Here is a 23,519-nt window from a genome sequence, read left to right on the forward strand (position 1 = left end):
AGGACTCGTCAGCGGAACGCGCCAGGGGGCGCATAAAGCCCCGTCCGGCCCCTCGTCCCGTGAGGACGCGCGGGACGCGCCGGGCTAAGCCCGGGCAAAGGGCGGGCCGTCCAAGGCCGAAGGAGGCTGGGCTGGGCCACCCCATGTGCATTACTGTTGTTTGAATTATTGTTGCGGTGGGTATAGTCCGATCATTGTAGCAAGAGTGTAGTGTGCTAGTTATCAAATTGTAACTCGATCAAAATGACCAAAAGGAAAACAGGGGATAAGGTGGTGGGTACATTGGATGCCTTTTTAACAAGAGCAGAATCCCTGTTGGTCCATGAGATTGAGGCTACAGAACGGAGACTCTTTAGATCCCAGGATGTTAGGGGGGTGGTTAACGCCATCTGCCCCCTTATATGCCCCCTGATCACCACCTAAAGTAACTGACTCCACTGACCAGCCCCGGACTTGTACTCCCAGCATAGTCTCTACGTCTTCTGAGCATCCTTCCCCCTCTGTTATCCAGAGCACCATGTGCAGTCCCGTCAGGGTTAAGACTAGAGGGATGAAAGCGGTGGGTAGAAATACTAAGGAACTACAGAACAAAGTAAGGAAGGGACGTGATACTACCAAACACAAATCCTTCCCAGCTAATGCCTCGAATGAGGGTTTTGTCTTTGGTAGCTCCAACCCTTCAACCAAAGATAACCACACTAGTGTCCCTCCTGATAACAGTTGTTCCCTGGGTAGAAGTGAAATCTCTACTTTACTAGAGGAGCATCTAGCAATTCTATTAGAGCCGTTTGTTAAACGACTGGATTCGGTTGATCAAAGGCTAGCTAAGATAGAGGAGGCCCTAGTTCGAGTACCCTCAGAGACCTTAGTACAGTGTACTAAGCAAGCCACAGCTGGTGTTACTTTGGTTACGGCGGTAGATATCCACAGGGAGCAGAATGGTGCCAAGGCAAATACTAAAATATTGGTGGATGTAGCAGGGAAATTGGGGAATGTCAGGACCACCCTGCCAATAGAAAGAACTAACGTTGAGGCAACTCCTTTCCAAAGACCTTTAGCACCCAAGAGTCCCTATAGGCAGGCTGCCAATAGCAATATAGGTTGTCATCTAAAGCATCCCTTCCTCCACTTACCCCCAGAAGCGACTCCCTATACTATCATCCTGGCAAATGTTCCCCCTCTCCCAGTGGGCTCACAAGAGCTTTGGTCGTCTCTCAGAAACAAGGCCCTACACTACCTGAATAAAAAGACTGGCATTGGGGATAGATTATACATGGACTTCAAAATGGTTAGACGGATTGAATGGGTCGGTTATTCTGATAAAACCTTAGCAGGGGATTGTGTGGTTTTAAGCTTTAGGTCGCCAGGGTTGGTCAGTCACATTCTTGAGATAGCTGCCAACGCCCCTAATGACTGGCTGTCCATTAGCATACTACCACTACGTCATTTTTACAATCAGGACGTGGTTTTGAGACATAGGGGTGCTCGAACTTCTCAGGGTGTCGATCACAGACCAGACCCCTCAGTCCAGCTTAATAACCGCTTTGAGGTCCTGTCTACTTTAGAAGAAATAGATTGACAGGGGTGGGGCGCTCTAGGGGGTTTTGTGGTGGGTGGTACCGGAGTTGATGGAGGGCCTCCTGTAGTCCAGCAGGCTAATTTAATAGAGCCCGTCGTTCAAATTCGGGTCTCCCCCCCCCCCGATAACAATGATTCCAGGCAGCCCTTTAGTGGAATTAACAGCCCCCTCTGGGTGCCCGTCAAACTCAGTATTGAGGAAATCTATGGCTATTTCCTCATGGAATATTGCTGGGCTTGAATCTAAGGCCGGCCTAGCAGATTGGTCATCATTTATTAATGGAGTTGACATCTGGGCCTTTCAAGAAACTTGGGCAGTGGGGAACATCTTCCACGCAGGCTACCTGAACTTCTCGAAACCTGCAACTAGGGGACATAGGGGAAGACCGGTGGGGGGCTTGACATTTTGGGTGAGGCAAACCGAGGGGGTTACAGTAGACGAGATCCCCCTTGATAACCCAGACGTCTTGGCAATCAGAGTTAGATCTCTGAGTGGCCCTAACTTATTCTTGCTCAATATTTATGCCAGGGGCCAAGCGGGTGGTAAGAGCTCACAGGTTATCGCAGCACTTGAGACCTTTTTAGCCGAGGGTCCTTTTAGTAATAACCTGATTATCATGGGGGATTTTAATACTTGTTTTGAGCCCCTGGACAGCGACGATGGTGGACTTAGTGAGGAGGAGGATGCTCTCTGGGGTGTGCCACAGCTGGATTTACGACCTATAAAGAAATGGACTGAAGTAGCGCTCCAGGTTAAAGGGGTGTGCCTGGAATGGGGCCTTAGGGCAGCCAATGGTAGGACTAAGTCCGATGCCTTGGGTGCGGCGACTTTTGACAACGGTCGTTCCAAAAGTAGGATTGATTATATCCTGGTAAAAGTGGAAATTTGGCACATTGTGTTAGACATGGAAGTTCAAACCCGCCCTGAAAGTGACCATAACCCTTTGGTTCTTACAATGGATATTCAAAGCTTCGGACCCACCGTTGTCGGGAATACAGTAAGTTGCTGTGCTCCGATAATAATGGGTAATGACCTGAGAAGGGTCAAATGGGCTAAGGTGGCACTTGACGAAATAAAGGTGTTAGAAATTAGGGCCCTGGTTTCAAGGGCACTAGGAGAACTTAAAGAGTGTAGTTCGCAGGAGATCCTCAACGTCAAGTTGCCTTTGATCCATACGGAGCTCATTAGTAGGTTGAAGAGCCACTACATTAATTTAAAGCCTATGAGGGTAAATCAAAAATCTGAACCCAATTCTTGGTACAATGAGCTATGTAGGTCCACTCATAAAGCCCTTGTGACCGCTATCAAATCCAGGAATTACCCTACAATCCAACAAGCCCGGGTACTTTATAAATCCACCTTAAGACAGGCTAAAAGAGAGTGGGACGAGGAACGTTGGAAGGACCTGCTGAGAGCATGTAAAGGCAGGAACATGACCCAATTTTGGGATTTAATAAAATGGGGGAACGGGCAAAGGTCAATAATCCCAATTAATAATGTGGACCCCCACCACTGGGTTGCCTACTTTGAAGCCCAATATCAGCAGGGCCCAGAGAGGGTCTCCTCTGTTCCATTCATATCCATAGATGTTCCTCTGCGGTTCAGTACCAAGGAGGTTGAGGCGGTTGTGAAGAATATCCCGAGTGGTAAGGCACCCGGACCTGATTGTATTCCAGCGGACCTATTTAAGCAGGATGGTGATCTTTGGGTCCCTTACATAACGAATTTGATGAACTCATTGGCGGGGGAACTCCCATTTCCCAATTCCTGGTCCGGTGCGGAAATAATCCCGATTTACAAAAAGGGGGATCGCTCCGCACCGGGCAATTATAGGCCAATCCGCCTTATTGACGCCTTGCAAAAGATTATTGCCCGCGTCATCCTAGGAAGGATCCAAAGTTGGATGGATGAAAAGAACATTCTATCTACTCTTCAAGTAGGGTTTCGGGCTCACATGGGAACATTGGATCAGGTGTTTAGGTTTGTCTTATTGGAAGGAGGTCCTTTTGGGCAAGGGGCTAATCTTTGCAGCATTTGTGGACCTAAAATCCGCATTTGATCTTGTCCCCAGATCTAAACTTTGGGATGTTTTATTAGGGTTAGGGATGCCTAAGGAACTAGTGGATTTTGTGATTAAGCTTCACAGTTCCAATTATGCTCAGGTTCGTTGGGGGAAACCGGGGGGAGGTCACCGAAAGATTTAAAGTAGAGAAAGGTGTCCGCCAGGGGTGTGTCCTGGCCCCAACCCTGTTTTCCCTATTCATAAATGGGGTTGTACAGTATTTTGATAACTACCCCACTGATGCTCCAGAGTTGGCTGGCCAAAGGCTGCCCCTGCTCATGTTCGCTGACGATACCCTGATATTATCCAAAACGCGGCAGGGTTTGCAGCGGGCCCTGTCCCGCTTTGAGGTGTTTTGCAGCGAACATGAGCTGGAAGTTAATGTGGAGAAAACAAATTTTATGGTACTCCATGGGGCTGGGGCTGTTTCGGCAAGAGTTTTTATGGGCGGGAAGCTCCTGGAGCAGGCCAAAGTCTTTACCTACCTGGGCATCACCCTTGGTGAAAAGTTGAGCTGGACTCCTCAGGTGAAGCTCCTTGCATTGAAACACTCACAGTTAGCAGGAGCCTTAATGAGGGAGCATAGGCTCTCTCAAACCAAGGCCGTGGCTCCAGCTGTCAAGCTGTACTCTCTGAAAATAGTTCCAGCTATTTTATATGGTGCTGAGATCTGGGGTTGTAGTAATTTGTCCGATTTAGTTCTGGCCCAAAATAATTTTTTTTTTTTTTTTTTTTAAACCTTTATCGAGATATAGTAAATGGACATAACAGATTGCCGAAAGCTCCTATTACAATGGGTTGCTCCGGCGAGCTCTTCTGAACCGGTCCAGTATCTCTCACACAGCCATTTAGCCGACATCCCAGAGGACCGGCGGCATTGCAATACTACTTCAAGCAGTTCAGACCGAATCACTACCGAAGAGTGAAATACGTATTTGCCCCCAGCCTGCACAGTAGTCTAACATGCCCGCATGACCAACCTGCCGCTAGTCTGGTCAAGCTCCTAAGATTTCGTACACCATATCTCAACGCCCATCCCCCCACCCCGTCCGCCACCATGCCACTGTCTCCTCCTTCATTGCTTCTACATGCACACGCTGTCGCAAACACAGACGCCAAACTCCGACCAGACACTGCGCCCCTCGCTTCCAGGCCATTCCAACCCTGCAACTCTCGTTCCCGTCTCGCTTGCGCACTGCTAAGAAGCGCACACCACAGTCTGAGGACACCCCGGCTCCCCTCCCGCAAACCAGCAACCACCCCAGACGATTCACTGACATCATAGCCCATCACACCACAATAGAGTCCTATTCTTGCGTCACGCCCCCCACCGCCCCTCTGCTCGCACCTGGGGCTTCATGTTGTGTCTCCCCCTGACCGGCCTCCTCGGGGTCTCCGGCAGTCAGGTATGTTCTATACAGCGCCCAGAAGTTCTTGGGGCGACTCCTAGGGGGTAACAGTTCGCTATACGTTTCCGCCTGCGTGCTGCAATACAGCATATCTCTAACCCATCGTTTCTTAGTGGGAAGCGGCCCTCTCATCCAGCAGGCCGCCACGACGCGTCACGCGATCAATAACGCCATGTCCGTCAGACGCCTCAGCGCCCGCGGGAGAGGCCTGGAGTAGCCCAGCAACGCCAGAGCCGGATTAGGGGGGATCTCCTTTTCCAAGATCTGGCTCAACTCTCCCAAAATAAATTTTTAAGATCAATTGTGGGCCTCCCACGATCAACTCCACGAATTCCTCTCTTGTTTGATCTTGGTTGCAATCCTATTGAGGATATTGCACAGTTTAGAATGTTGTCCTTCTGGAGAACTCTATGGTCTACTCCCGAACTACACCAATTCGCAAACACCCTGTCTGAAGTAAGGGGGTTGGACCACTCAAATAAGATCACATGGCTAAATACCATCAAAACCCTACTTATTGACATGGGGATGAGGGATTTGTGGGAATCTCCGGAGTCGGCTGATTTTCCTTCCAAAGCGGAATTTAGAGTAGCCTACTGGAGTCTATTAAATTTAGGAGATACTCTACTCTGGTAGGCTCTCCACGGACTAGAGACTTCTGGGATCTAAAAGATGAACCATCCCTTGAAACCTACTGGGACTTAATTACGAAACCCAGAGACCGTAGGTTGTATCATCAGTTCCGGGTAGAAACGCTCCCACTTAGGGAATTTACCTGCAAATGGAAAACTGGTAAGGGAGATAGGTGTCCATTTTGCACTAACTGTATAGAAAGTGTTAGCCACCTCCTCTATGTTTGTCCTGCTTATTACTCAGCTAGGAGTGTGTGGCTTAAACCCCTGTGCAGAACTCTTGGCACGACCTCTGCCTTGACACCCAAAAGGTTATTGAAAAATGGCGATAACGAAACAATTATTATAGGGGTAGCCAAATTCCTTAGCTGGTCTTGGGCTATTCGTGAAAGAAATGGAGGATTATAGTAGCTTGTAGATTTTATTTTTTAGCTCTAGTTTTCTTTTAGAAGTAATTTTAATGGCTATTTTAAAAAAAAAAAAAAGTTTTTTATAGTGTTGTATTGGCTGTGTAAGATTTTTTAGACTCTATGATAATTAAGTTATGGCCGTGGAAATTTCACATTGTTTTCTGTATATATATATGTCTTTTATGATGAATAATCGCAATAAAGACTTTTTTGAATTGAATTGAATACATGATATTCAGTAAAGCAGCCACCATGTCCATGTCTTTAGTGATGTTGGAGTGATGCTACATGACTCCCAGGCACCTTGCGTTTATCTTCTTTTCTAAGTGTGCAGGCTATTCTTCCATTTTGAGAGCACTATTCCTCGATTTGAGAGCCTGGTGCTTGTGTGTATGTGTGTGTTTGTGTGGAGGGTGGTTGTGTCGCTGTGTGTGCATATTTGAGTGCATGCATATGAATACTCATTAATTAATTTCCTTGAATTTTTAGGCATTTTTCAAGATCCTTCTATTAGGCATTCTAGCGGTTTTTCGGGTCATTTTCAGCCCCTCAGACATTAGTCCTGAATTACATATTATTTTCAAATTACCTGTGTTTGTCTGAGTGAGCAGATTAAATTCTACATTTAGAATTTTTTGTGTAATTCTTGCCTGCGTGCCCATGGTGGAAGCGATAAGGGGGAAGTGGTGTCTCAGGGTAGGCAGCTATCCTGCATTTGTCTTTTTCATTGATGCTTTCCTTGCATTGTGAAGTTGCCACTTTGTCAACATGGTTTCCGAAAATTTCTCGGATCTACTCTAATACCTAAGTGTATCTCTCCACTTTATTTTACTAGTCACATCTCATAATGGAGAGATATATAGTTTAGGTGCACACTTACCTTGTTTCCAACACCTCCAATTAAAGCATTAACAAGTGTCAAGTTACTAATAATAACTTTTCACCTGTTGGTAGAGGAATCTGCCACCAGGAATGAAATCTCCCAATAGGAAGTAATAGGGAAATGGAATAAAATATATTATTTAAAAAAAAATTCAAAATATTTTAATATATTATATAAATCAATGTATGTATGTAAAATCATCCATCTCAACCAGTTACTAATAAACTAAAAAGTTACAACATGTCCATTTAAATATATTCATTACATATATAAATAAATAATTTAAACAATGACACACCAGATATATATATATATATATATATATATATATATATATATATATATATATATTACCTACTGGCGGTCGCCAGTAGGTAGTTATAGTTAGGACCCCTTTTCCATAGGAAATCCGCAACATTCTATTTTGAATAACTTTGGCGCCGGTCGACGAATCCTCGCGAATTTCTCAAAATAGGTGGGGCGCTACGCTTCGCTCCTACCCTGAAAGTCTCGGGGGGATTCGTCAAGCGGGGGCTGAGATAAAAGGGGGGTCCCAAAACGCGTTTTTCCCATGCATTTTTCCATAGGACCTTTAGACAGGGCTACAGCCCGAACGGCTGAACAGAATTACTAGAAATTTGGCAGAGAGGTAGTCCTCAGGTCAAGGAAGTGCCTTTTGTAGGTTTGGTGTAAATCTGTTCAGTAGATTCTGAGAAAATAGCCTTTAAATCAATATATATATCTGAGCCAGCTTACGGTACGCTTACCGTAAGCTTACCGTACGCGTACGGTGGCGTGCGCGAGCGCGATTCTGATTGGCTCTTAGATCTTAGTAAACATTCGAAACAGCCGAAACCAGGAAGCGGCGGCCGCCATTTTCTCTCTCGCACTGAGAGCTCGGTTGTTAAATAAAACCAATAAACATATAAAGGGGCTGTTTAGACAGCTCCCACACACATAGCCATGTTGAGGGAGTCCCCAAAGACCCCCCAAGGCCAAAAATGCAATTTTTATTTTTTCGCTAATTTCGCCGATTACGCTTACCGTACACGTACGGTAAAAAATGTAAAAAAAAAAAACACTATCCACACTCTCCCCACCCCCTGTGCTTTTGGTGGCCACAGGCCACCAAATGTGCAGTGTTTATTGTTTGTGTTGAAAACCACAATATTTTAAACAAAAATAATAAAAGAAAAAATTAACAACACTCTCTCCACCCCGTGTGCAAATGGCGCCCGAAGGGCACCATTTGTGCATGGCTTATAAAAATTACGAAAAATTAAAATATTACCTTTCAAAACGAAGTGCATCATATGTCCTCCATGTGCGCACGGTGCGCGAAGCGCATCGTGCGTACATGGCCCATCTAGCGTAACGTGGGCACGCGGTGCGCGTAGCGCACCGCGTGCCCACCGTGCGTGCACGGCACTAACTGCGTAAAGTGGGCGCGGGGTGCGCGAAGCGCACCGCGTGCTTACTGTGCGCGCACGGTGCGCGACCGCAATCTTCTGCTGATGACATATGTGTCTTTATGAAAAAAAAATATTTGAAATATATGTATAGCTAAAAATGTATGGAAGAAGACATGGGCAAATAAGTGTCTAAATACAGTATTAGCATCAGCAGAGGATTGCGGTCGCGTGAGTTATAGTTGCCTACACTAACTATAACGGGGGAATTTCACTGGTTTTTTATCAGTAAAATTTCCGCTAACTATAACATGTGTGAAACCTATGATTTTTTCAGTGAATATATATATATATATATATATATATATATTCACTGAATAAAACATAGGTTTCAGGGGCGTTATAGTTAGCTGGACATTTCCCTCGTACAAAACCCTAGAAATCCCCCTGTTATAGTTAGTTCAGCTAACTATAACTCGCGCCCCCGCAATGCACTGCTGATGACGTCACATATTACATCACTCATGACATGCATAACTATAACGTGCATGAAACCTATGTTTTTTTCAGTGAATTTCAAAGGTTTTTTAAATGCTAATTCCTAACTATAACGTGCATGAAACCTATGGTTTTTTCAGTGAATTTCAAAGGTTTTATAAATGCTAATATCTATCTATAACTTATCTCTAAAGATATCATGAAAAGCATTCTTTTTTAAAAGTAGGGTGCACATTAGTTTTGTGGAAAAGCATCTTTGTGATTGGTTAAGAAAAAGCAGGTTCAACGTGGAGTACATATCATAGGATAAAATTTTGGTCAGCTCAACCACACCTGCTACTTGCATTTGGAAGGCACTGTTGGAACTTAAAACAATCGTGAACTTTTAACCTGCACGTGTCGTTAAATGTTCAAGAAGTGTTGCAAAAAAATATCGTTAAGTTTTAAAAAAATGATGAACTTTTAACCTGCACGTGTTGTAGAATGTTCTAGAAAGTGTGTGGATAGAATACGTTGTACTTCTGACTTCTATGTGTTGTTGAATATTTAAAAAACGGTTCATATGGAAAATTTAAAAGAAACCAATAGAGAAGTTTTGAAACCTAAAAGAATCAAGGAACTATTCGAATTTATTCTTTACATGTATTTATGTGTGCAGCAACAAAATTATAGACACAAAAGCACTAGGAAGAGGAAGAAGCAGGGAGTGGGGGGGAGGGGGAGATGGGCAGAATGGCAAACATGCACAATTAAGTACAACACACATATAGACTAACAATGGCCAAAATGAAACACACCAACAAGGAGCACAAGTCACATAATCCACCAACATCACACCACTAAACGAGCATAGAAGTGAAAACCACGCTGAATTCATACAGGATGTGTACAAAGGCCAGTCGTTGTTGTGGGATGTCTGCGACCGTGGTCATCATGGATGAGATGCCCAGCATGTGGCACATGGTCGAGTTCACTGTGTGTTATGTTGCCAAACGGCTGCTCCTCCCTCCCACAAGCCCCCACACTTTTGTACGGTGCGCTGTTGTATCTCGTACGGCACGCCATTGTAATGCCTATTTGCGCATGTCCTGCTACATTCCAACAACAACATCACAGTGCCGTTTGGAGGTTGTGCATGCCACTTTACAACATTGACTGCTGCGGCTCTTGTAGCAGGCCACACCAGAACACAGAGACACACTTACCGCACTTCCTGTACACGGAGATGTCCGAGACACCCCGTTCCCCTTGCCGGATAGGCACACCCCTGCACTGACCTGTGAACCCCAGACCAGCACTCGGGGGCTGCGGGGGTGTTTGTTACGCCCCTGTGTTTACATAAAGGTTTGATGCTTCAGTGATAGAGTTCCGGCATTTTATAATGTACCCCTTTAGGTCCAAGGCAGGGGCGTAACAAACACCCCCGCAGCCCCCGCGGTGCGGTGGGGCCCCCACTCTTCAGTAAATGAAGGGGGCCCCCTCAGCTCTTCGGTAGAGAGCTGTGAGAGAGAGGCTTGCTCTAAATCAAGCCTCTCTCTCTAACTAAAGCAGCCTGCACGGAGCTCCTGCGCTGACCCAGGACTGAAGAGAAACAATGTAACAAGTTACATTGTTTCTCTTCAGTCAGAGCCACCAGCCAGTCCCGGAACAAGGATGGGGGTGGGGGCCGCAGAGAGAGCAGGAGGCAGCACAGCATTCCCCACAGGGCACTGCCTCTGAGAAGGGAGAGGACAAGGATGGGGGTGGGGGCCCCAGAGACAGCAGGCAGGAGGCAGCACAGAGGAGAGCTGACAGGGGAATGGATGGGGGTGGGGGCCCCAGAGACCGCATTCACCACAGGGCACTGCTCCTCTGAGGCAGCACAGAGCTGACTTCAGCCAGCAAGTTTGCAGCTCCAGAAACAGGATCTGCTGGGACACATCATAAGGTGAGAGTTAGAGCTATTGATGTTGTAATGGACAATGTATTTTACCTATGCGTTTTCTGTTTGGAGTGGAGGGAATGTGTGTGGTGTCAATTGGACATATATGGTTTGGATTGGAATTGTTGGTTGTGGAATTGTGTTGCGTGGATTGGATCTGTGTAGTGAAATAATGTGGTATGGTGCGCAGTGCAATTATGTGGTATTGAGTGGAGTGGGATTGTGTGTCTTGGAGTGGGATTATCTGGAATGGTATTTTGTGTTGTGGAGTGGTATGTAGTGGAGTTTCCTTATGTGGTGTGCTGTTAAATATTATAGCATGATGTGGAATTTGTGGTGTAGATTGGATGTATGTGGTGCGTTGTGCATTTGTGGTGTTAGTCTGAATTATGTAGTTTGTTGTGAATTATGTGGTGTGGAATGGAAATGTGTAGAGTTGAATTGTGTGACGTGGAAGTTGCGGTGTTGAGTGAAATTATGTTGAGTGGTATTATGAGGCATGGTGTGAAGTGTAGCTATGTGGAGTGTTGCTACGTGGCATTGACTGGATTTATGTGGAGTGTATGTATGCAGTATGGAGGAGAGCATAATTATGTGGAGGTTAATTATGTGGAGCTGAGTGGTATTATGTGGAGTGTTATTATGCTGTGTGATCAATTGTGTGGGGATGAATTGTGGAATTGTGTGACGTGTGGAATTATGTGGCATGGTGTGGTGTATAATTATGCGCAGTGGAATTATGCAACATGTTGCAGAGTTGTATTTTGTGGAGGGTAATTATGTGTTTTAGAGTTGAGTGTAAATATGTTGTGTGGAGTGTAATTATGTGGTTGGGAGTGGTATTACGTTGTGTGGAATGTGATTCTATGATGTGGAATTATGTGGTATGGAGTGAAGTGGAAATATGTTTATTTTTTGGATTGTAATTATGTGGTATGGAATGTTGTAGGGTTAAATTATTTATAGTTGAATTGTGCAGTGTGGATTTATAAGCAGGGGCGTAACACAGGCCCCAGGGGCGTAACACAGGCCCCCACAGCTCCCGTGTTGCGGTGGGGCCCCAGCGCTCCAGAGGCCCCCTCAGCGGTGCCAGCAAGCACCACAAATCCGTGAGTGTCTGGGATAGGTAATTAATTAATATAGGTAGGTTATGTAACTTACGCTTGCTCTAGACTTTTCTTTATAAATGAAATGGTAACATTTAAAAAATGGTAATGTGCACACTGCGCAGCATGCAGATGTCTCCGTCGCCGCGTCTGCGCGGTCTTACTCTTCACCCTTAGGGTGGGGCTGGTGACCAATTGTCATGCGCATTGCTGACTGGTGAAGCGAGGAGGCATTTCAGAGGCCAGAGTGGAGACAATTCAGAGGTAACGTGCGGCGGCGACTACCTGCCATAATTTAATTATTTCTCTGGCTAGCCTTGTTTTCCCTGTCTTCTGCGGCTCGCGCAGGTGAGTCTGTCTGTTCGCCCAGTCTATGCCACCCCCCCGCAGACAAGTGCACCCCACCCAAAATTAATTGCGACGACCACTTGTGTGCGTAAGGTCTCCAGTTTAGTGTGAAGGCATTTAGTAAAAGAAAGGCGCCTTTGGTACATGAAGGTTGTTTGGAAAATATGGGGGGGTTATGTTACACATTAAAGATTAAAAGTGCGTGTCATCAGTTTCACCTGCGATTTATATTGATTTGCGGATTTTACAGAAAACACAAAAATCGTCATTGAAGTTTGTGGGCGCAAGAAAATATACCCTTCACCTATGAATTTACACCTTAGTCTGTGACTTTGGGAGAAGTTTCCCAGTTTCGCCTGACTTTGTCAAGGCAAAGTGATACCCACTTCCCCCCAAAACTGACCCGATTTCTTGTCGCCGATTTCTAGTTGTCAAGTGATGTCGGTTCTGAAGGGGCAGGTCCAGCTGAACTGGACATCAGGGTGTGAGTGGGGCAGAGAAGGGGAGGATTGGGGCTGTGGTGGCAGTGGTGCTACATAAATTGCAGCTTGCAGATAAAATGGTTTCTAGCTGAAACAGTTAAAAGTTACTAAAATACAGCAACATGCATTGCTGCACAGTCACATGCCCTTCACTAAAATTGACAGGCCATCTTTCAGTTACTCTTTGTTGTTTGGTTGTTAAACTGAGACTGAGGTGAAACATTTGCCAGAACAGTCTTAAAAGGTGCAAAAATTACAAAAAATGAAGTACAAGTATCACAAAATGTGCGGCATTAGACCACATAATTTGCCTTTTCTTGCTGCATAATTGAGTACCTGCAGCATAATTCTCATGGCACTGCATACCATGAACTTCCCCTCTGTTCACTGCTGTCGCAAACAGCCACCAATCCTACCCCATTGATATGAAAGGAAAAAAATAACATTTACAGCCTTTCTATGTTACGAAGCATGTTCTACCAAATGTTGCACGTGACTGTCGTGGAAACAGGCACCAGCATGTGTAACTCTCTTCTCTTTCTGGACTTTTTTTTAACACCAGCACAACCTACCTCACTTGCGACCTTTGAACTGTGGGGCGCTCCATGCACTTTCCCGCCCTGAAGCCGTCGTACTCCACTCAGTAGCAGTAAAAGGATCAATGTTTCTGGTCCATAAATGGCTCCAAATCCCTGACTCTGTGGGTGTGACAAGATCACCCAGCATCCTGCCCCAAACACCTGCCAGCCCCACAGACCTCTCCAGGCAGAGAAACCTGCCAGCCCCACAGCCCTCTCCGGCCACAGAAACCTGCCAGCCCCCAGACCTCTCCGGGCACAGAAACCTGCCAGCCCCACAGCCCTCTCCGGGCACAAAAACCTGCCAGATTCACAGACCTCCCCAAGCAGAGCAATCAGCCAGCCCCACAGACCTCCCCAGGCACAGAGACCAGCCAGTCCCACAGACCTCTCTGGGCACAGATACCTGCCAGTCCCACAAACCTCCCTGGGCACAGAAACATGTCAGTCTCACAGACCTCTCTGGACACAGAAACCTGTCAGTCCCAAAGACCTCCCCAGGCAGAGAAACCTGCCAGTCCCCACAGACCTCCCCGGGCACAGAATCCTGCCAGTCCCACTGACCTCCCCAAGCACAGAATCCTGCCAGTCCCACTGACCTCTCCAGGCAGAGAAACCTGTTAGCTCCACTGACCTCTCCAGGCAGAGAAACCGGTTAGCTCCACTGACCTCTCCAGGCAGAGAAACCTGTTAGCCCCACTGACCTCCCCAGGGAGAGAAACCTGCCAGCCCCACAGACCTCCCCAAGCACAGAATCCTGCCAGCCCCACAGACCTCCCCAGGCAGAGAAACCTGCCAGTCCCACAGACCTCCCAGGGTACAGAAACCTGTCAGTCCCACAGACCTCCCCGGGCACAGAAACCTGCCAGCCCCAGAGACCTCCCCGAGCACAGAAACCTGCCAGTCCCACAGACCTCCACAGGCACAGAATCTGCCATCTCCACAGACCACTCCAGGCAGAGAAACCTGCCAGCCCCACAGACCTCCCCAAGCACAGAATCTTGCCAGCCCCACAGACCTCCCCAGGCAGAGAAACCTGCCAGTCCCACAGACCTCCACAGGCAGAGAAACCTGCCAGCCACACAGACCTCCCCAGGCACAGAATCCTGCCAGTCCCACAGACCTCCCCAAGCACAGAAACCTGCCAGCCCCACAGACCTCCCCGGGCACAGAAACCTGCCAGTCCCACAGACCTCCCCAGGCAGAGAAACCTGCCAGCCCCACAGACCTCCCCAGGCAGAGAAAACTGCTAGACTCACAGACCACCCCAGGCAGAGAAACCTGCCAGTCCCACAGACCTCTCCGGGCACAGAAACCTGCCAGTCCCACAGACCTCTCTGGGCACAGATACCTGCCAGTCCCACAAACCTCCCCGGGCACAGAAACATGCCAGTCTCACAGACCTCTCTGGGCACAGAAACCTGCCAGTCCCAAAGACCTCCCCAGGCAGAGAAACCTGCCAGTCCCCACAGACCTCCCCGGGCACAGAAACCTGCTAGTCCCACAGACCTCACTGCCGGGGCATATGAGAACGTTTTTCTATTTTTAAGCTGTGGCCAAAATAGAATAATCTTACTTTGGGCTAATTATTGTTGCTATGTCACTGCAAAATGAATTTGTTCTGTTTTTTACCTGGTGTTAAAGTGGATGTCTTATGGCCCGAAGTTGTAGGTCTGTTGTTTTTCTAATGAGATAGGTCCATAACTGAAATAAGAGGCATGTCTGGCATCTTCACAGTGGCGTAAAATAATCCCCTGCAGCCCCCTCGGTGCAGGGTGGGCCCTCAAGCTCCAGGGGACCTCCTCTGCAAAAGTGGTAGGTGGTGGCCCGGGGAGGGGGCCCCCTCCGTGTACTTTGCAGGGGGGCCCCCTCAACTTTCGTTACGCCACTGTGTAAACACCAAATACACTCCCCCTGTGCTAATCTTTCAAACCATGCTACCAGCCCCTTCGGAATTCATGGGACAAGCATGCAGCCAGAGAACTGGGCACGGCCCAAAGGCATAAAGGCTGGGTGATTGCTCGTGGTCACTCGGCGTCAGCAGTCTCTTCCACGACAAACAAGCATTTACAATGCAATGGTCTCGGCATTGGTAAAGTTAGAGCTATTGGCATTGCTCATGACATTATTTTTGTTTATGTTTTTGTTTTTAAAACATTTAAAGAAACGGCATTGTTATTTACAATGTCAATAGCTTAATCACTCTCAAATGCGAGACCCATTGCATTTGCACCCACACACAGAGCCACCTACACACACACTGATTAAGCTATTGACATTGTAAATAACAATGCCGTTTCTCTACATGTTTTAAAAACATAAACAAAAATAATGTCATGAGCAATGCCAATAGCTCTAACTTTAACAATGCCGAGACCGTTGCATTGTAAATGCTTGTTTCCACATGTTTCCCTGCTACCTGCCCATTTACCAAGCACAAAGTCCACCAGCATTTGCCATGTTAAAATGCATGTGGATTTTACTGTACCGATTAAGCATGAGTACAGAAAAACACTTATAATCCTTTTTTGGCAAAAAATTTGGGTTTTCATCCAGAATAGTAAACTCCTTTAACCGCGACCTAAAATCCGCCGCGGTGCAGGCGTTTCCATGCGCGGGCGGGGCCGCGTCGGCCAACGGACGTGCGCAGCACTATGGAGGTAGTGCTCGCAACGGCCGTTGGCCGACGAACGCAGCGAACGGGTTAAGTGGATAGTGCCCCACTCAGAAACAGCTGTGCTCCGAGAGTTCACATTGAGCCATGTCTATTCTCAGAATGTTTTTGCCACCCCAAAGGAGAGCAGCCATCGTTGGTCCTGTAGCGGCCGGTGTTTTCTACGAGTGGCAGGGTGGGTGGGCAGATAGAGGGGTGAGGGTGGCATGAGAGTCACGAAGAGAGGGGAACAATAGGGTGACCAACTGGCCTTGGTGCAAATTCAGGACGGTGAGTGTAAAAATTCAGGACAAAGGGTCAAAATTCAGGACATAAATTCGGGACAGGTGGTCAAAATTCAGGACAAAACTTCAGGACAATAGGTAAGTTTTACAGACACATCAGAGGAGGTCGCGGAATAGTATATAAGTAAACCCAAACATATTCAACCATTTGCAAACCTATCCATCAGGTATCCTTCCATCTATCATTTCACTCATCCATCCCTTCATCCATCTTTTCACTCATCTATCCATTATCCATCCATCCACCCTTTCTCCCTATCCATCTGTACACTCATCCATCCACTCTTCTACCCATCCAGCCATTAACTCATCCATCCAGCCATTTACCCTTTCACCCATCCAGCCATCCTTTCACTTACTCATCCTTCCACCCATCCACCCTTTCAGTCAGCCATCCATCCTTCCTTTCTCTCTCCATAGCCCCTTTCACTTAGCCATCCTTCCTTCCATCCACCCACCCATCCATCCATCTACTCATCCACTCATGAATCCATCCATTGACCCTATCACTCATCCATCCTTTCTCTCATCCATTTATCCTTTCACTCCTTCACTCATCTATTCATCCTTTTGTCCATCTACCCTCCCTTTCACTCACTCATCCATCCTTACATCCACTCTTTCACTCATCCGTCCATCAATTCACCCTTGCACTTATCAATTAATTAATCCATCCATCATTTCCCTCATCCATGCATCCACTCGCTAATAATCCACCTTTTCACTCATCCATCCTTTCACTCATCCATCCACCCTTTTACCCATCCAGCTACCCTTCCACCCATACATCCAGCTATTTACCTTTTCTCTCATCCATCCTTCCACTCACTCAATCCATCCATCCATCCTCTCTCATTATTCATCTATACAATCGTTCATTCATCCATTCACCCATCCCTTCACTTACTCACTCGCCCACCTTTTCATAATAATTTTGAGCTGAGCCTTTTTGAGAAGAGGCCCATCAAGAACTTCACCCTCGCTGCAGGAGCCATTCCAGGACTGGGACAGAAGCCACCCAGGGATCCACCACAGGGGGGACACGAGCCATCACATGCTGGGGGGACTGGAGCCACCACATGGGGGGGACAGGAGCCACCACTGGGGGGGGGGGGGAGCCATCACAGGAGGGGGAACAGGATCCACCAGGGTGGGCACTGGGGTGGGCATGCAGTATTCTAGTATCATCTTGGTCTCTTCCAGGGTGGGGTAGGGCTCCTCACCCCCTCCTGGATAAGACAACGAGAAGACAGTCTCTCTTTCCAAAATGTTAGTTCTGCCATCCCCCACTGTGATGTACAGTACTTAAAGGGGATACTCCAAGAGAACTAATTTAACGGATTGGCCTCCATACTTTGTTAATCAGTGTGGGTGCGATTGTGCCATTTCTTTATTTTATTACATTATAGACTGCATGTTTGAAGAACCGAGGTTTGCTTACAATTTAGTGACAATGTGTGAGGCCCCTCTAAATTGCAGAGACATGACGCATTTAGGGCTGTTTGCATCTGAATAGATGCCCCTGCTCCTGAAGCTGCAGCCCCTCCCTCTCAGTCACCTTCAAGCACCTCTTAACAGCTCATCAAGGACGGAAGGTGTGAGGGTTGCCATCCCACTGTGCCTCTCCAATGCTGCTGGGTATCTGAGCTTTGGTATTGTATCGGAGTCTGTTACACCCGACCACAGCAGCATCGGAGTCAAGAAGGGACTGGGAGGTGGGTGGAAGCTGTGCCGGTTTTAGGGTGGTGCGACCGGTGCCCGGTTAAAATGACGGACAAATGGCGTCCGTTAAAGAATCCTTCACGGACAACGGACAGACGGACGAAATTACGGACTGTCCGTGAAATTTACGGACGGTTGGTCACCCTAGGGAACAAAATAAAGAAACATACCTTCAGCCAGCCGCGTACTGCGTCATGCTCCTCTGCAGGATGGCACAGGGTCCCGGCCTACCCTGCGGCCAATCCCGAAGCTGCTCTCGCATGAGAGCAGCTTCAGGATTGGCCAGAGAGCTCTCTACTAGCGCTCCAGGACAGACTGGGAGTGTGTGCTTGCTCTCTCCAGTCCCAGCGATGGGGCTGGGGCTGGAGAGAGCTTCACTGCCTGAGACGGCCGGCCAGACCATCCTACGCAGTGAAGGGGGTGCACTGCCACTCCCCTCAGTGTTGTCACCCCCCCAGGCTCTGCCCCCGAGACTCAGCAGGAAAGGTGAAATAGAAGGAGTCTTGTTTTATTTTTCCTTTCCTGCTGTTTTTTGGGGGCGATGCTCCTCCGCCAATGCGGAGGAGCTGCCGCTGCTCTGGTCCCATCAGAGGTGCTAAAACGATGGGTTTGGGGTACTGCTGTATTACTAAAAATAACCATGCTGGGGTGAAGACGGTGAATGAGCAATACATATGCCTTGAAATGTGGTTTTCATCTGGTCACCTTTGCTGTGTGTGTTCAAAGACAGAGGTCAAATGTCAGACTCTGACTTCTGACAAACCGCTGCTTATGGTATCTCACAAGGCTGTAGGATATCAGCTTTTTCTAACACAACAAAAATGTCATTCCTGGAAAATAACTATACACATATTTCAATATACATCAGCAGCTAAGAAAGCACAGAGGAAGCACTTTTTTGTAGTTCTGAAGTTTTATGTAAGAAAGTATTTTATTAGGATGTAAACAAATCTCAAGACATTTTACTCAGTACTGTCAAATGATAAAGATTTGCTGCAACCAGATACACACACATTATTTCTGCACTATTTAGTTTTATCAGAAAAACTGTATGTCAGTATGAATTATTGTCCAATTCAATAGAAAATGTGCTGCAACTACACCTTGCTTTAGTAATATATGTGCGACAGCGAGTTCCAAAATGCACCATTATCCATATAGCGCATTCCCGCGGAATGGGCGCGACTCGTACATGTTCTTTATGTGGTGCTTGGGTTTTTTACAATCCGTAGCAGTTCGGCGATGTAACATTGATTGGTGCACCCCCACTCTCGAAACGTTTCCAACACCACTGGTTCGTACTGGTCTCGCGACCTTCCTGACGGAACTATTTTTATTTTTGTCGTGATATATTCTTCTTGTCTGTGGTCACATCCAGAAGTTTCTCGCTTTTAGTGTGTTTCTGTGTTTGAGGTTGCAGATACATCCTTTTAGATAAAATATTCCATCATAATAATTTACACTTTTTTTTTTGATTTCAAATTATCTTTATTAATTTTCTGTAGAATCATAACAAGAGCTGGTTACAAGGTCGAGTGCAACAGTATACTTGACATGGTATTTCAGCTGATCATAAAGCATTTACTGGCAATAGATATTCATCTTGTAATTTACACCTTTTTAACTGAGGAGCACAGACGTACATTTCTAAGGCCCGCACAGCTCACTTTCTATGTGTAACACAAGGATATTTCTTTTTCTCTGCGCAGAGTGCAAGGCGGCAACAAGTAAGCCTGTGGTACAGGTGCTACAGTCTCCATGTGATGACCGCGATGGCGATGGGTCCATAGAGCTGGTCTGCCTCGTCTCTGGCTACTCTCCAGACAAGATTAGGGTGCAGTGGCTTCTTAATGGGGAGACAACATTCATCCCAGTGTTCACCTCCCCTTCGCTAAAAGGCAGTAACGGGACCTTCGCCATCACGAGCCAGGTCAACATCTCAAAGTCAGAATGGACATTAGGAGAAAGGTACACCTGTAAAGTCGATCACCCAGCAACAAACTCGAGTGTACACAGAAGCATCCGAGACTGTCCAGGTAAGAGATTTTCACTTCTTTTCTCTCTCTCTCGTAGAAAATATTAACATGGCCACTTAATTGGTAGAGAGGGAAGTGTGGTAAAATACTGATGTTAAAGATGATGATGATATTAAAGGTGTAAGTCATTATATCAATGTTGGTGGACCGGAAATAAAAATGAAGGATAATCAGTAAATTAGTAAATACATTTATGATTGGCAAAACTATTTATTGGCTCTCATTCTAATGTTCAGTGGATTACCCGGAGTTAATGCCCTCCAGGGAAATACCAATTCCACTGAGTTTTTCACACTGATTTATTTCCTCCCAGTTCCAGAGGTCGGGTTGGGGACTTTACTAGGCGACCGCACATTTTCACACATTATCAGCTGGAAAATCATCCAAGGACAAGTCTTGTCGGGGTTTACCTGCCGAAATCTGAAGGGGAAAAAACTGTCAGGTCTGTGTGAAATTTGTGCACAAGTTACAGGGCCTCATTTAGGATTCGGCGAATAAATATCATGAGTAGAGATTCGTGCACCCCACCAACACCGCGGCTCCTGCGCCTCAATTGTCCCGTTTCAGAAAGTGCAAGGAGTGATCGGAGCGAGCAACGCCCCGCCTCCTTCGCTTTGATCCCGTCCCGCGCGGTAATTGTCACGTGCTTTCTATCCCATACTCTTTTCTGACTCATACTTAATTCGAGTACCGCAGCATCTTGGCTGTTTTGGCGTGGGCCCTAATGCAAGTGAGGCAAATTGCCTTTCCTCTTGAAACCCTGATGGGTAGCAAAAGACAGGTATAACCGAGGTGCAGTGGAGCCCTCGCACTCATGGGCCCTGTGACTGGGCCCCCCGCGCTCACCAGAGCAACACCCCGATGACATCAAATGTAGATCACAGATTCTGGGGTGGGCTGGACCCAGTTAGTTTGGCCTGTTCGGGTGACTCTGGCCAAATCACTTAACCAACAATCATTGGCATAGCCAATAGGTCTCGCCTTTGTGACCTTTTAAGTGTTTAGAAAGAACACGAGGGAACCTCATTACGGTTTCCATAAAGCTCCACAGCCTATTAGAATGAATCCAATGAATTAAATTCATAATCAACCATCTTATTTTTCCACTGTTTTATCCAATAGTATTCCTCCTTTTTTTAAACATTTTCTTCAATCCATTATACTCATCCGTTTATACTTGCCGATGATAAAAACGCAGGAGAATGACTGTTTCCACACGTCACACTTTTATTAAAAATACCCAATGCATTTCGGGAATGATCCCTTCATCGGGGCTTTCTAAGATACAAAAAATTAATCATTGTCAGTTCCATAATGATACTAATAGTACAGTGAAAAAAAACCGCACCATATTCCACAACTATTCAAACTTTACACGAACATTTTTTTACCAATATCTGTAGCTCGTGTATCAATACCAACACGGTTCCCACTTATTCAATCACAGAGCATGCCTGAAAATCAGGTTGACAACAATACAAGACTGTTTCCCCGCCCTTTGCGTTCCATCCACAATCTCAGTAGAAACTATACTGTGCTTACACGCTTACCGTGACACGTGCTGTTGCGCCCTTTAGCTCAAGAACCTTGGCTGAATCTCCAGTTACATATTGGTACCATGCCTTTCACTCAAGCGCCCACGCGCTGTTCCCTTTCCTCTCGATGGAGAAAACTGCAAATGGACTGAGAATGGTAAACTCTCCCTCTTAACGCGCTAACTACCGTCAGCTGATTTCCCACATGGCCTCAGGCGTATGCTAAGCTGCGCACTGGATCGCAGGAGTTTCTATGCGAATCTCTCTTGAACTACTGACGTACTGAACTTCTTTCCCCAGAGTACCCCTCTGCGTGTGAGCAAAAAAAAACTGGACTCTTTTCCCCACCTCCAAAACTACCTGATGTAAATATTCTGAGCGAAGAAATATGCCAACCCTGCTAATATGAAATAATCAAAATATACTTAAACTATTTAACATATGCATGAACATTATGCTGAAAAAGCTGGTTAATACGTGGTACATAATCAGATTTTAAAAAACAATTACATTATGGGCAGAATCTTTCTTGGCAAGGAAACAGGACTCCTGCGCTGGCGATGTTATGAACACGGTCTGATGTCCTTTCTCTCTCGTATTTGCTTCCTGTGTGCAATCTCAACGGTTGGGGCAGAAAGTTCATTCAGTAAAACAGACATGGTGTTAAGATGCACACCGTTGTACTCTTCTTTTTACAAGTTTGATTCCGTTATTGATGTACTCCACAATTTAAACTTTGTCGGCGTGCTCGCTCACGTGTTTAGCCATGCAACACTTAATGTTGTTGCACCAAGGATATTGTGCTGGATAACTAAACACTTATAAGGTCCCAAAGGCGAGACCTATTGGCTATGCCAATGCTTTTTGATTTTACTAAAAGTTTACATATAGTATACTAACAAGGGCATGACTCTAGTCCAGGGCGGTTGTAAACCGCATCTGAGATGACCCACCTCTCTGTGCGTAATGCTTCCGAAACAAGGTCAATTCAGTTTGTGTGGCAACATGGCCGGGTGCTCCCCTGCTTGGCTGGATGAGAAAGGAAAATTTGCTTTGTCAGTGTCCCATTGTGCCATTTAACCCCTTCCCCGCTCATGACGGAACCGTTCCGTCATGAGCCACGGTTGCCGTGTGCTCATGACGGAACGGTTCCGTCATGACACGCCCGTTGGCGGCCGCTCCGCCTACGCGGCGCTGTTTCCCCGCCTGTGCGGGGGGACAACGCAAATGGGCAGAGTCATGACGGAACCGTTCCGTCATGAGCACAGCTCAACTGTGGCTCATGACGGAGCGGCTCCGTCATGAGCACAGGCCCACCGCGCTGCCCCCCTGCCCCCCCCAGCGCTGCAGCGGAATGTCCGCAGCAGCAAAGGGGTTAATTAGCTAGGGCACCTGTAGCATGTCATCTGCGGAAGCGCTATAAATTCCGAAGGCTCGTGCACATGAATATGGACGTGTTTCTGTAAGACACTGTTTCCGGGATGGCCCTGAGTGTTCATCATGCTGTTTACGAAAAAAACAGGGTCATTAAAGGGATCGACTGCGTCTTGGTGCAGTGAATGGTGACGCATTACAGTGCACAGCCAGGTAATATGTCCTGAGAGCCATATCTCACAAGCATCACAATACGTTGCCAGTGGCGGGCATGCACTGCATTGCGGCTCAATAACAGGAAGTGCGTTGTAGCATTCATTATCCCGAGTGAAAGCTTTATTTTTCAGAACAGTCCGAAACTGCACTGGGCCGTGGCAGCTGTTCAATAACGTCCGGGCTCAGCAAACCCTCCAAGGCAGGCACCCAGGTGCCCCTGGCATGAGCGCTCTGAGTGGTTCAGAGAGAGCGGTCAAGCTAGGTCAGTGAAGAGACAATGAGAGAGAGACGCACAACAGGGGAAAACACATAGAAACAAAAAAAAATGCCTTTGAAACCCTGCTGAAAAATCACATATGGT

General features: G+C 46.8%; 1 gene segment (V, D, J or C); it reads left to right on the forward strand.

The window, feature by feature from the left end:
* The window catches only part of LOC146869204 (immunoglobulin heavy constant mu-like), a 484,927-nt gene that overhangs the window by 433,781 nt on the left and 27,627 nt on the right, over positions 1-23,519 (forward strand). The window contains exon 3 of the C gene segment in view: positions 19,707-20,033.

This window comes from Triturus cristatus, chromosome 1_1 (genome assembly GCF_964204655.1).
Source record: "Triturus cristatus chromosome 1_1, aTriCri1.1, whole genome shotgun sequence".
Lineage (NCBI taxonomy): Eukaryota > Metazoa > Chordata > Amphibia > Caudata > Salamandridae > Triturus > Triturus cristatus.